The sequence below is a fragment of the Marmota monax genome, unplaced genomic scaffold, assembly GCF_021218885.2.
Source record: "Marmota monax isolate L192 unplaced genomic scaffold, Marmota_monax_Labrador192_F-V1.1 WCK01_AAM20220418_F8-fsc00026, whole genome shotgun sequence".
In the NCBI taxonomy this organism is placed as follows: domain Eukaryota; kingdom Metazoa; phylum Chordata; class Mammalia; order Rodentia; family Sciuridae; genus Marmota; species Marmota monax.
In genome coordinates, this window is record NW_026693108.1 from 11,442,941 (window position 1) to 11,458,052 (window position 15,112).

The window sequence follows — 15,112 nt, forward strand, 5'->3', positions numbered from 1 at the left end:
TAAGTAACGTTTAAATAACTTTCCAATCGTAAAGAGCAGGGATGATTAGGAAAATAAAGCTGCTTTATTCTTTCTGTGCCTCTTTATGAGAATCCATTTTCCCCTTCCTTTTGGTGTCTGGCGATGTAGGTTATTTTCACCAAAGTTGAGTCTCAAAGGATGAGTTGGCCGGTGTCACTGATTTAAGACTTCAGAATCCCACACTTAGAAAGAGACCTATTAGAAGTTCTATGGGCGGTTTTTAAACAGTGGCACAGAGAGAACTACACTCTGAGATCATCCCTCCCTCCCGCTGCTCTGACTCAAAACCCTAGAGCTGCCCTCCTGGGCCGCGGGGCGTTTGATGAGGGTGACGCTGCGTCTGGCTCCTCGGGGAGAGAGGAAGAGCTGGTGCTCAGATTTAGGCCAAACGCAGAATAACTAGCGACCACATTGTGGGCCTTCCGGGCCTTGGCTTCCTCTCTGTAGGCTGAGGAAGTTAGATGACCTCTAAAATTCCTTCTGGCTCCCAAAGGCCGGGGTCTGGTTTTATGACATCATCGTTTTTCCTAATCTCAGCCGCCAAAACTGCGCTCCAGCTCCCCCTAGTGTCGGCAGGCAGGTGGCGCCCAGCCCTCCCGGTCGCCGCTTGCTGTATTCACCGCTTACATCTGAGATGATGTGTGTGGAATGGACTCCCCAGGAGGCGAGGGGTTTGAGCCTGTTTAGTTCAAGGACGTGTCCCAAGCGCCTCGAACAGTGCCTGGCCCATGGAGGATGCTCAAAATGTATTTGTTGAAATCAGTGTTCAATCTGGAGGCATATTCTGCTAGATGTAGTTTTTCCATATTTCCCCTGTTATTTTTGCTTATGTGATCATTATGCTGTTCCACAGTTGCCGTTTCTTAATTTCCTGGGATGGTCAGGATACTGAATACTGGTCCCTACAGATGCCAGAAGGCGAACCCCCAGAACCTGTGAGATTGTGACTTAGCAGAGGTAATGAAGTTAAGAATCTTAGGATGCAGAGATGACCTGGGATCATCTGGGTGGACCCAATGTTATCACAAAGATCTTATAAGAGCAAGTCAGGGTGACAGAGATGAGACATGTAAGCACAAGGCGACATAATGCTGGCCACAGGCCAAGGCATATGGGCAGAATATGGATGCTGGAAATGGTGAGGAATGCTTCTGCCCTTGAGCTTCAGAAGGAATGCCTCTTTGCTCACACCTTGACTTTAGCCCCTTGAAAGCTATTTTGAACTTCTGGCCTCAGGAACTGTAAGACAATAGTTATGTTGTTTTAAGCCACTGGGTTTGGGGTAATATATTAGAGTAGCCATAGGAGCCTGATACATCTAGCAAAAGAAAACCTTCCCAAAAGTTCCTATACTAGGAAACAGTTCTTAAAGACTGCTCTAAAAACCAACCATGGGGGTACATACCTGTAATCTCAGCAACTTGGGGGGCTGTTTGATGCCACCCTCAGCAATTTACTGAGTCCTCATCTCATAAAAAAACTTAAAATGGGCTGGAAGTAAAATGCCCCTAACTAAATCCCTTGTACAAAAAAAAAAAAATCAAGAAGAAGAAGAAAGGCTGCTCTAAGACATCTGAAAGTCCAAAATGACTAAAGACTAAAGTGAGTCTATATGATTAAAATGACTGTAAACACCTCTCTCAGTACCAGGTAGAATCAACAAGATTTTGCTCTGGCCAGAGCTTCCTTGAGCAGGAAAGATTCTAAAAAGAGCAACTTCAGTAATCTTGCAAGATGAAATTGGAACTCTTTATCTGTGAGCGGTTTTAAAAGAGCTCTCCACACTAGACTGTTAGAGATCTGGAGCTTGGATCACACCTGAAATTATAGTATGCATCTCTCTGTTCATTACCTGCCACTGCTGTCCTTTAATCTGTTTGTGATCTGTTACTTTCCATTAGAGTCCAGTGAGGTGGGCACCGAGTTGACTGTTTGCTACCATATTTTCCATGCCTAAAAGGAGGCCCGGAACACAGTAGGAGCTAAATCAACACTGGAGTGAAGACTGAGAAGCAGCTGCCAGCAATTGTTCAGCAACGCTCTGGCCTCCCTACCTGTCAGAAGAAATAAATGATAGCCACCCAAAGGCAATTAAAAGTGATGAGATTAAAAAAAGAAAGAAAAAAAGCAAGCAGTCCCAGGTTGTAACTTGTGAGGCAATTATAAGGGAACCCAGCTTCAGAAATGGTCCCTTGCTATCCCTTCACAGTTCAAGTTTGGGGGAAATTAAATACAAGAACTCATTAAGATTTTGGTTTTTAAAAATTACAGAGTTAGAGAGAAGGCCCTGTCTTGGCCATTACCAGACAGCCCTTTGAGAAAAAGGAAAAAATAAATAATTAAAACAAGCCAGGCATGGTGGCGCATGCCTGTAATCCCAGGTACTTGGGGGGCTGGGGAAGGAGGATTGCAAGTTTGAGGCCAGCCTGGGAGATTTGGTGAGGCCCTGTCTCAACTTTTAAAAGGGCTGGGGATGTAGCTCAGTGTTACAGCACTTACCTAGCTGCAGGAGACCCTGGATTTGATACCCAGTTCTGGGTGGAAAAAAAAAATCAAAACGTGAAAGAACTTATGTGCAATTGCATCATAGCTTTTTTTTAGCAAAATACTGAAAAAGAAAAATATAAATGCCATCAATGGAAATCAGTCTTTAAAAGTATGCTAGATGGAATAACAGAAAAGCATTCCACTGTAAAAAGAATAAGGACTATTTCCATGTACTAATAGAGCTATATTTTATATATAATATAGCATAAGAAAACAATAGTGTCAAGTAAAAAAGACAAAGTGCAGAACAATTGTATTCCATCTTCTGTGTAACAAAAATGAGTAAAAATGAATTTTTTTCTTTCTTCCTTTTTTTTTGTGTGTGGTGTTGGGGATTGAACCCAGGGGCCTCCGCACATACTAGGCAAGCACTCTACCGCTGAGCCACAACTCCAGCCCCCTATATTTTCTTTTTTATTGTGGCAAATCCATGTAGCAAAATTTACTATTTTAACCATTTTTAAGTGCATGGGTCTGCACCATCCCACCACCCATCTCCAGAACTTTTCCATCTTTGGAAACAGAGACTGTCCCGTGAAGCACTCCCTCTCCGCGCCCTCTCCCCAGCCCCTGGCAACCACCACTCTACTTCTGTCTCTGTGCATTTTACTATTGCAAAGACCTCCCATGAATGGAATCTATTTGTCCTTTTGTGACTGGCTTATTTTGCTTAGTGGGATGTCTTCAGGACTCACATTCTTTTTCTTTTTTTAACTGAAAGGATAAAATAAAACTAATGAAAGTTACCTGTCAGGGAAGGTAGGAACAAAGCCAGTGGAAATCAGGGATAGGAAGGTTTTCAACTATGTCCCTTTTTGCAATTTTTAAATTTGTGAGTCATGTTTATGTATTACTTGTTCAAAACAGTACATTTAACTAAGGTGAACAATAAGCTGAAATGAAGAATAGAGAAACTGCAATGTCCCCTTCATAAAGCTGCAGTCACTAAATGGCCCTGGCCCAGGGCCCCAGGCATGTCTTTGCATGCAGGCAGTGTGATGCTGTGTGAATGTTTGCATGGTGTGGCCACTGGGTTTTGTGTTGGCTCCATGTCCCATACTGGATCCCAAACTGCAGAAGTCTGGCAGCCTTGGTGGAGATGACGCCTGGTAAGATGTGTACTGCTGAACCATATCATAAAGGCTGTTTGGTTAAGACCCTCTGGATTGTGTGGAATTATCTTTAATGCACCAGACAAGGAGATTGTTAACCAGTCTTATTACCTACAGTTTTCTATTACCATGGTAGGGCAGGCCAATGATGGGAGGATTATCCAGATGCTGACAAATTCCCTGGAACCTGCCAATCTCATTTAGAAAAGAATCAAATCTGTTTATTGCTGATAATAGACGTCATGCCCTCAGGTTTGCTTGGAAGTAATATGTGCATTGCTTTTTATTTTTTTCTTTTAGCAACAGGAGCCAAACTTGGATTCATCCTGATAAACTAAACATTTGGGACTCTATGTGATCTAATTGCTCGGAGCTGTTTCTTAATCCCCATTTTCTAACTCTGTGCAACCCTGTCCACAACAGCATAAACAACCTTGATCCAGGATTGAAAATAGTCCATCCAACAAAGAAGCCTCCTGATTGTTCATGTGGCTGAGATTCTCCAGTGCACTCGCCCTTGGTTTTGTTTGTTGTCCTAAAAATTATATGAGTAAAAGAACAAGCAAATTTCAAACCTGTTTCTGGGACAAGGTGAAGGCAAAAGTCATTTATTCATTTATTTCTGTATTCCTACCAACAGGTACTATGGATGATAGATGAAGGGCTCTCAAAAATGCTTGAGGGGTTGCCTTGCTCGTAAACTGTCATAAATGCTCCAATGAAATGTTCTCAGAAATCTGAATTTTAGTAGAAGACACCTGGAACAGTGCTAAATTTAAATTAGAATTATAGAGGCAGGGAGTATTGCTCAATGGTAGAGCGTTTGCCAAGCACACACAGGCCCTGGGTTCTATCCATAGCAACACCACACACACACACACACACACACACACACACACACACACACACACACACACACACACACGGAGAGGGAGGGAGGGTGGGGGAGAGAGAGAGCGAGTGCGCTGGGATCTATAGTTCCTTCTGATTTGTAAGAAATAAAATACCATTTGCACCAGGTATGATGGCACACACTATAATCTCAATGACTCAGGAGGCTGAGGCAGGAGGATAACAAGTTCAAGTTCAAGGCCTCAGCAACTTAGCAAGGCCCTAAGCAACTTAACGAGACCCTGTCTCAAAAAAAATTGTTTTGCAAAATTCTAAACCTTAATGTATCGCTAAGTTTGGCCATAATTTTGTAATGAATGTCATTATTCATTAAAATAGCAATGCAAGAAAAGATTTCTAAGCATAAATTAATATCTCACTTAGCAGAATTTGCCTAATCCTTATATCAGTATGTAAATTACAGATGAATTTCGATAAACTTGGCGCATTTGGACCACTCCTGCTGCTCTGGGGCCCATGAGCACCTGCCAGAGGAGGAAGGCAGGAGTAGAATCCAAACTCATTCTTTCCCGGCTTTTCCTTCTTCCTTCTGATTTTCTGATTAATGACAGAACCACTAGCCAGATGATTTCCAGCCTTCATACAAAGGCTCCGACTGGAGGGCGTGCTATTAGTTTCCTTAGAATTAAAAGAGTTTTAGCCTTCCTATTTTTATTTTTTATTTTAAAAAAATATTTGTTGTTTAGTTTTCGGCAGACACAACATCTTTGTTTGTATGTGGTGCTGAGGATCGAACCCGGGCCGCACGCATGCTAGGCGAGCGCGCTACCGCTTGAGCCACATCCCCAGCCCAACCTTCCTATTTTTAGAATGCTGGTATGCAACACAGTTAAACAGCTCTCTCCTGTTAAAAAAAAATCCCATTTAGTATTATATGGGTAATAACGTTTATTATAGACAATTTGAACCAAAAATAAAAAGTGGGAGTGTGGGGAGAAAGCTAAAGCCTCAGGTCAGGTAACTGTTCATATTCTAATGTCTTCCTTACAGATGGGCCTTAAGCATTTTTCTCTCTGCATGTATATCTGTGAGACAGTGACAGATGATCTGTCCATCCATTGATGAATAGATAGAACCAAACACATATTCATAGTTCTTACAAATTGCCAATCACATCACATATTGGGGATTTTGTCTTAGGTACTGGGGATTAAACCCAGGGGTGCTTAACCACTGAGTCACATCCCCCAGCCCTTTTTATGTATTTATTTATTTTATTTTGAGATAGGGTCTTGCTAAGTTGCCTTGCTAAGTTCTGAGGCTGGCTTTGAAGTTGTAATCCTCCTGCCTCAGCCTCCTGTGCCACTGCGCCAGGCTCACACATAATGTTTTTTTTTTTTTTTTAATTTATTTCAGTTGTAGGTGGACACAATACCTTTATTTTATTTATATGGTGCTGAGGATCGAACCCAGGGCCTCACACATGGGAGATGAGTGCTCTACCGCTGAGTCCCAGCCCCAGCCCCAGCCCTCACACACACAGTTTTGAAACTTGTTTTTTTCCCTTCAGTAAATCACTGAAACACACATCTTAGGTAATATTTGTAAAACCCCAAAACACATGGGGATATTCAGATTTTTGTGCAAAAGAGAAGAAATTAAATACATATGTAAAAGTACTAAAGACAAATCCAGAGAAAATGTCTGTGGAGCAGACCTCAGAGAAGTTAGCTTACCCTAATTCAAACTTTTTATTCTGATAAACTTCAAAAAATATTTTCACACCATACATTTTTTTATAACCATACAGCTGGGAAATTCTGTTTCATGCAGCTCTAAGCTTAAAGTTTGCAAAATCTAGTTTTTGCTTCTTCTTTTTCTTCTTCTCCGTCTTCTTTTTTAAAAAAGCTTTTAACTTATTGACCCCAGTATTTTTGCTATATCCATTGCTAGGATCAAATCATTATTCTTTTCAAAAGCATTCCTCTAACCTGAGGTCAAACAAATGTGAAATATGAGGGAGTTATAAAAAGACCCAAATCTAGAACACCCATAACCCTCATGTACTTTATCCAAATTTTTACAACTTTGAAGTGCACTGAATACAGAAAGAATGCAGAGCTTCTATTTTCCAGCTAGAGAAACCACTCACACAAAAAGAATAAAACTGTATCTCTCAATTCTGCAGTCAACCTCTCAATCCAAAAAGGGGAAGTGGGGGAGGATCCGGTCCAGCCAACAAAAATAAACTGTTGCTGTTGTTTATTGAGAAAATAATTCCTTGAGATATTTTTTCCCAAGAGGGAAAAAAAAAAAAGAAAAATCACAAAGATCCCTAGTTCAGTTTATTTCCTAGAGGAGAAAGTATTTAATGTTTGTTTATTTTGTACAAGCTACCAATTGCAAATGGACCCAAACAGTTCTCCTTCTGGGCAGTGGGAAAGCCAGGCAGGCTAAATTTGCCTGCATTTGGAGTAGACTCTACTGTCTGTTTGCCTGATCTTGTGTGACTTCTGTCAGATTCCCAAGGTCCACCTGAGCAGTCTGAAGTGAAGGGTTAGGAGTAGCATGGATGGGGTGAGACTGAAATCCAGGCAGTGGAGATTAGACTTGACTCTCGGCGACTTGCTGACTGCGACTCTTCCTCCTTCTCTGCATCTGTGCCCTTGTCATAGACTCACTGTGGGTAGTTGACCTCTTTATCTCCTGACTTTGAACTTGGCCAGTGACCATGCATCAGTGAAACCTGTGGACCTGTTGAGGGGCCTTCACATGCTTCTGTTTGCCCTCTTATCCAGCTGCCACATCATAGCCAAGTCCACTCCAATGAGGAGGGTGAGAGACAGCAGGGCAGGACTCCTCAGAGGAACAAAACTGCCCCAGTTCCACCACCCCAAGGGATATGGACCTATGAAAACTAAATTGCTCTGGTCTCCAAGGACACTGTACACAAAGTAGGAGAAGATAACTATAATGTCAAAATTCAACAAGGAATTACATCTAGAACAGAGATCAGCAAATATGTCCACAGGAACATCAGCTCTGCCATCTTTATTTTTATAAATAAAGTTTTATTGGAGCCCCATCCAATCATTACATATTGTCTTTGGCAAAGCTGAGTTGATATGGCAAAGAATATCTGGCCTGCTATCTGTGTTTTTTTTTTTTGGGGGGGGTGTGGTAGAGATTCAGGGATTGAACTCAGGGACACTCAACCACTGAGCCACATCCCCAGCCCTATTTTGTATTTTATTTAGAGACAGGGTCTCAATTAATTGCTTAGTGCCTCACCATTGCTGAGGCTGGCTTTGAACTCATGATCTTCCTGTCTCGACCTCTCAGCTGCTGGGATTATAGGCATGTGCCACTACGCCTGGCTGCTATCTAGGTTCTTTAGAAAAAAAAAAAAGTTGCTAAACACCTTATATAGAATATGCAAGTAAATAATCTAGCAAGGAAAATGTCTGCACCCAGTAGAAAAAATGAACCAAGGATATAAGACAGAAAATGTGAAGAAATGCTCACACTCAATCTCACTATTCATCAGAGAAATGGAAATTATACAAAACAATAAGATAACTCTTCACACCCGTGACATAGGAAAAAAAATCAGAAGGATGATGGTAATCATTGACAGGATGTGGGGAAATGGAAAAGACTATACACACAGATGACTACACACACACTTCTTCCATAAGTGACCGTGACCGGGGGAAAGGGAGGGGAAGCAGCCAGCTGGAGAGGGTCCTCTCCACAGCATTCTACTTACACGTGGGAAACTAAGCAGAGAAGCAGAGCCATGACCACAGTTAAAAGTTGTGAAGCAGCACAGCCCAGAGCTCGGCAAATACTAGGTCCTCCATAAAAGGACCTTCTGACCTTCATCTATCCCTTGGTAGACTGGAGATGTGAGGCTCCTTGGCTCTTTCTCTCTACTCACTTTCCCTGGGTAATGCCACCACACTTGAGACTTTACCACCAACTCAAAATGTCATCACTTTTGAATGGACATCTCCCTCCTAGACTTCTCTCCTAATCCAGACTGGGGTCCAATGTTGCCCAAGCACCAGTTGTACCCAGAGCCCTCTGGTGAGCCACATGACCTTCAGCAGCTACCTTGCTTGTATCTCCATGTGTCCTGGCCAACACTGATTGGACAGCGACTGGTTCTGAGTCAAGAGCTGCCACTGGGAGACTGGCCATGGTGCAAATAGGGGAGTTCTATGCTGACACAGGACACTGGAAGACCCAACGAGACATTTTCTATGGGTTCTGTGCAGATGAGATGGAGAAGAACTTGGCATGGCAACCATAACTGAAAGAAGATAAGAAAATTTAGCACACAGATTCCCTGGGCAACCAAACTTATGGTTAAGCAGCAGCACTTTGACTAGAAATAGTCACAGAAGTAGACACATCAAAGGGCTGTCACACTTGTGTTGGAGTTCCTAGAACCAGCAGCAATCCCAGCTGGGGCTGGACTATGGGCATTGCTGGCAGTTACTACCGCTCACAAAGAACATTCTAGCCTGGCGCAATGCTGTACACCTGTAATCCCAGCAACTTGGGAAGCTGAGGCAGGAGGATCAAAAGTTCAAGGCCAGCCTCAGCAACTCAGTGAGACCCTGGGCAACTCAGTAAGACCCTATCTCAAAATAAAAAATAAAAAGGGCTGGAAAGAACGCAACTTAGTGGTAAAGTACCCTGGGTTCAATCCCTAGCACCAAAAAAAAAAAAAAATCCAAAGACCACATGAAACTTAGATGTTGGGCTGCTTTTCTTATTCCCCCTTGCTTCTCTTCCACAGAAAGATATTGCTTTTAAATATATTTTTCCTGGTTGTAGTGAGAGATGCTCATACCCATCATTTCCTATAATAAATGTCATCTGAAAAAGCACAGTCCTTGCCTCTTACAACTTGAAGAGGCTTAACCAACAGAGCTTCTGAGCCATCTAGATCTAGCCACCAAACTAAGTACAAGATAAGCTTTTCTTTTTTTTTTTTTAAAGAGAGAGAGAGAGAGAGAGAGAGAGAGAGAGAGAGTTTTGTAATATTTATTTTTTTTTAGTTTTCGGTGGACACAACATCTTTGTTTGTATGTGGTGCTGAGGATCAAACCCGGGCCACACGCATGCCAGGCGAGCGTGCTACCGCTTGAGCCACATCCCCAGCCCCACAAGATAAGCTTTTCCAGACATTTTCTAAAAGAATGAATGAGGGCTGGGGATGTGGCTCAAGCGGTAGCGCGCTCGCCTGGCATGCATGGGGCTCTGGGTTCGATCCTCAACACCACATAAAAATAAAATAAAGATACAACAGACACTAGTATGGCAATATGTAAATCAATGGATGTGTAACTGATGTGATTCTGCAATCTGTATATGGGGTAAAAATGGGAGCTCATAACCCACTTGAATCAAATTGTGAAATATGATATATCAAGAACTATGTGATGTTTTGAACAGCCAACAATAAAAAATTAAAAAAAAAATAAAATAAAATAAAGATATTGTGTCCACCTCAAACTAAAAAAATAAATATTAAAAAAAAAGAATGAATGAATGAATGCATGTGCACACGCACACACAAACAGGGATATAGGACGAAGGAGCCAGGAAGGGTGTGGTGAAGCAGCAGTTGGGCGGACAGGAGAATTAAGACAGTGCATTGTCGCAATGGCAAGAGAGTCAAATTTGGTGCTCACACACTAGTGGGCATCAGAGTCACCTTGATGGCTTCTCAGAACCCAGAGTGCTGGCCCCACCTGCACAGCTTGTTACCCAGCTGGTCTGAGGCAGGCCTGAGAATCTGCAGCTTTAAGAAGTTCTCAGGTAACACTGACACTTGGGGTCTGGGAACCCCATTGAGAGTCACTGGAAGCAGCAAGTGTCTAAGGAGACTGAGTCCCTCAGAGGCAGCTGGGCAGAATGGGCAGGTTGAAACATTTCTACGTTGTCAGTCTAGATAACAATTTCGGGAGGATAGCAGAATTTGCTGCTTCCTGCTCCCTGGGGAAGAAAAAGAAAAAGAAAGTATTCCTGTCCCACTGTCAAACTGCAGGCAGGAAAGGTGAGTCCTCTTCATTCAAGCTGTTGTCACACTGTCCCTGACTAGGAGAGCGGTCAAAGCTGGTCAGTGGGTCATTCAGCGTCTGTGTCCCTCAGAATCCTGCACTTTCACTAAGACCCACGTAAGTCAGAGGTTTTCTGTGCAATAAAGGCATTTGTGGTTGGAATCCAAATTTCAATAGAACAGAGACTAAAAATAAGACCATCACTTTGAAAGGAGGTTAAGAGAAGCAAATCCTGGAAACAGCTATTGTTTGCCGGTCATCTAGGTTAGAGTCAAAGCAGGACTGAGGAGCGAAGGCTCTAGAGCTCCCTCAGATGGGTACTTTTATTTCACATCAGTCTCTGCTTGAGAGCATATTTCTTTTCTTACCAGCTATGGGACATTACTGGTCACTCACGACATGCATTTCCCAGGACTGCTGTAATAAAGTACCATCAACGACAGAGATTCATTCTCTCACCATTCTGGGGGCCAGAAGCCTGAAACCAGGGTATCAGCACAACTATGCTCCCTCTGGAATCCATAGGGAGGATCCTTCCTTGCCTTTTCCCAGCTCCTCATGTTGGCTGGCAATCCTTGGGCTTCCTGGACTTGCAGCTGTATGACCCCAACCTCCCTGCTAGGAGTCACCAGCCATGCCCTGCCCTGTGTCTGTGTCTTCACATGTTCGTGTGTGTGTGTGTGTGTGTTGCTGAGGATTGAACCCAGGGCCTTGTGCATGTGCAGCAAGCACTCCACCAACTGAACTACATCCCCAGCCCCACCTGTTCTATTCTTATAGGGATACCAATGGTATTGGGTCAGGGGCCTACCCCCACTCCAGTATGACCTCACTATAACTAGTTACATCTGAGTGACCCTACTTCCAAACAAAGGCATGTTCTGAAGCATTATGGGGGTTAGAACTTCAAGGCCCCTTTGGAAAAGGGACTCAACCCTGTAATTGACACCTACTGCAGGCCCTTTACTATTTTCTCTTTCCTAATCCAATCTAGATTTTCTCAAAAGTATATTGTGATATACCTATGAATAAAAATAGCCAAGTAGAGACAAGGAAGCCTCTTGACAATGGTTTGTCCTCACATTATTCCTCATGCTGATTAGCAGGTAGGTGCTCAGGTGACTCACATATGCTCCCTAAAAGCCTGTAACATTGGGGAGTCCAGACAAAGCCACACACCTTTACAGGATGGGAACATCAGAAGGCCATGCACAGTCAGGGCACTTTCTGGATCATTACTTCAATAATAATCTAGTCTCCTTGCTGTTCTCACCATTAGACTGTGAAAGTTGGCCTTTTTTTTTTTTTTTTTTGGCATTGGGGATAGAGCCCAGGGCCTCAGGCATGCCAGACAAGTGCTCCACCACTGAGCTACATCCCCAGCTAAAGGCTGGCTTTATCTCACTTAGTTCTTACCATAAAACCTAACACAAAATAGGCACTTGAATCAATATATTTCAGAAATATTTAAAAGATATTTTGCTAAATCCTTTTTTTGCAGCATGGTGAGCTGCTATCTGCCTCTGCAATAGAATGAGCACTAAAACAATGAGAGATGATCTAAAGCAGCAGACACCGGTTTCCTCAACTGGGAACTTGGAGAAGTGGACAAATAGTTGAAGGACGGCTGGGACCATGTTTGGCAGATTAAATAAGACAAATTACTAAATTCTGAGGCAGAATTCCTGGATTGTTGGCAGAAAGTCCCAGTGGGTCCCCGGGCATGCACTTGTGGCTCAATGGGGCTCCAGTGGCCTTGGAAAGGGGTCAGCTAATGGCTGACTCAGTGCAGCCCAGGAAAGATAGGTTGAAGCAGACCTACCTGGATTTGAGTTCAAAGATTGTTGGAGACTCAATATGCTGGCCTGGGGGACGCAGCTCCGTGGCAGAGCAGTTGCCTAGCATGCACAGGATCCTGGATTCAACCCTCAGCACCACCAAGAGAAAACAAAATCATTATGTTCTCCTAGTAGGGTGGGCATTCCATTCAAAGCAACCCAGGGAGGATTGCGCCAAAGCCATCAAATCAGCCACAGCCCAGCTACTGGGAGAGTGGCCGAGGCAGCCTCACTGGAGCAGTCCAGGGTGCTGAGAGGGAGCTGTACTCCCCACCTGTCCACACTGATCCTTGGGCTGTTTGGGGTTTTTATAGGAAAAAAAGCTTCTCATTCCACTGTTAAACAGTTTTTAAAAATGCAACCACTCTGACAGATAAAACAAAACAAAGCAAAACAAAAACCCAGTAGGCTGGGTATGGTGGCACATGCCTATAATCCCAGCAACTCAGGAGGCTGAGGCAGGACGACTACAAGTTCAAGGCCAGCCTCAGCAACTTAGTGAGATCCTGCCTTAAAATAAAAAGGGCTGGGGATGTAGTTCAAAAGGTAGGTTTCACACCTGAGGTTTCTCCCGGAGTGAAGCTTTGATGAGGTTGTGGCCCAGAGGAAGCCCAGGCAAGGCTCCCCAGCCACACCTGGACACGCAGCACCAAGGCAAACTGTTAACTGCAGGTCACAGCCAGACAGCGGGTTGCTTTCACACCGTTTTTCAGAGGTTGCTAGTCATGGGCCTCCCTCCTGGGTAGCAACGGGTGGCGAGGGTGATGCCTGGGTTAGTTCTTTGTCAGTGCTCTCGTCCGTGAGCTAACTGGGTATTTAGGATACAGAGCAAGAGTTCCATCCTCCAATTTCTGAATTTCCCCTAACAGGTCCCAAGAGGTGGCCTATGCCGTTTTACATATTTATTAAATATCAGAGGTGTCATTTAATAACACTGTCAGCCATGCTTTGCCTAATGTACTCTGTACAATAAAAACACCATCTCCTCAGTTGCTTTTAAAAAACCTGCACATCAATTTGAAAACCAACCATATTATTAATATGGTCAGTTACATAGTTATCCAAGTAAGAGGTTTTAAGGACCTAATTTAAAAAAGAAGTTTTGATTTCTGAAAAGATACCTAGGAGACTGCCTACAGTGGCAGTCTCCAGGGCAAGACCTTGGGTGTTGGGGGCATGACAGGAGTCTTACCTTTCTCTATATTCTTTTTGTTTTATTTATTTATTTTTAGTTATTGACAGATACAATATCTTTATTTTATTTATTTATATTTTTGTGTGGTGCTGAGGATTGAACTCAGGGCCTCACATGTGTGAGGCAACTGCTCTGCCACTGAGCCACAACCCAGCCCACCTTTTTCTATATTCTATTGTACATTTTGAATTGTGTGCCATGTGCATGGATTACCTATTCCAAAAGGGCGGGGGGGAACTGAACTAGAACAAATGAAAACCAAATATTCAGAATCTAAGTTGAAGCTTCAATCCTGAATATCCTTGTCAAAATGCTTTTTCATGAAACTTTGAAATAAAGGGAAAGAAGCTCTGCTATTTAAGAGCCCTCCCTCCCCCACCCCAGCATTTCAGCAGCTATGCATAATTCTTTTAAGGAGCAAGTCAGCATGTGTGGGAGTTAAAAATGCTTTTAATTCCCCCCTCCCCTAGTTTGACAGAAGTGTGGCAAGAAGGGCCATCTGTTTTGTTTGAATGAGAAGTGACCCAGCATTCTGATTTCAATTAGCCTCTTTGTAGCTTTCTATTTGGGCTGGTTCCATGGGTAACAGTTCAAACTCAGTGTGGAGAGGAGCTGGCCAAGTCCTGCCAGTGCTGATTTGTTTTAACAACTGTCAATGAACATAGAACAAGTGTGCAAGATAATGCTGCTGGATGCACATTAAAATGCATAATTTTACAGAATCAGAACAGCACATTCTGGAATCCAAGAGCTAAACAAAATATTGAAATAGTATCTTTTAACCATTATTATTAAATAATAATTTAAATATTTAAAAATCAGTGTCACTTGTCATTTAAATTCCTAATTTCAATCATCAAATATAAGCCTATTAGATGCAAAGTATTGTTGTAGGGATCCCACTCCATCTGTATGTAGTCATCTTGAGCCACAACCACCATGACTGCCCCTGAGGAACCCTGCTCTGTCCCCAAACCCTATAGCTTCCTGGCATACTACAGATAAGCAAAGCCATTAGAGTGTGTGTGAGCTTTATAACCAAGCCCCGGTGCCAGAAGCACCAGAAAGTGCTTGACAGTGCACCTGCAGTCTCTGGTGTTAGCTCCATACCAACCAGGCACTCTCACTGACCATTACAAAAGCCCCCTCCCTCTGACCCAAGTTGCAGGGAACCACACGGTCTTGCTGTCACCCTTGACCATGTTTCTGTCTGCAAATAACTGCACTTTGTACAACCATCTATGACCTCTTATAGGGCTATTTATCATGATCAACACCATCCATGTGGTGTTGATCAACACCATTTTAGTTTTTGCTAAAAATACTCTTAGGATATAAGACTTTTTAAAGCCATATTTTCTTCTTCTCAAAACAAAATAGATTATTAATTAGAAAGCAAAATAATCATTGGATCTAAGAACTAAAGGGAAAAAAGATAATCAAATGTGAATGCAGAAATGAAATTCAAATAAG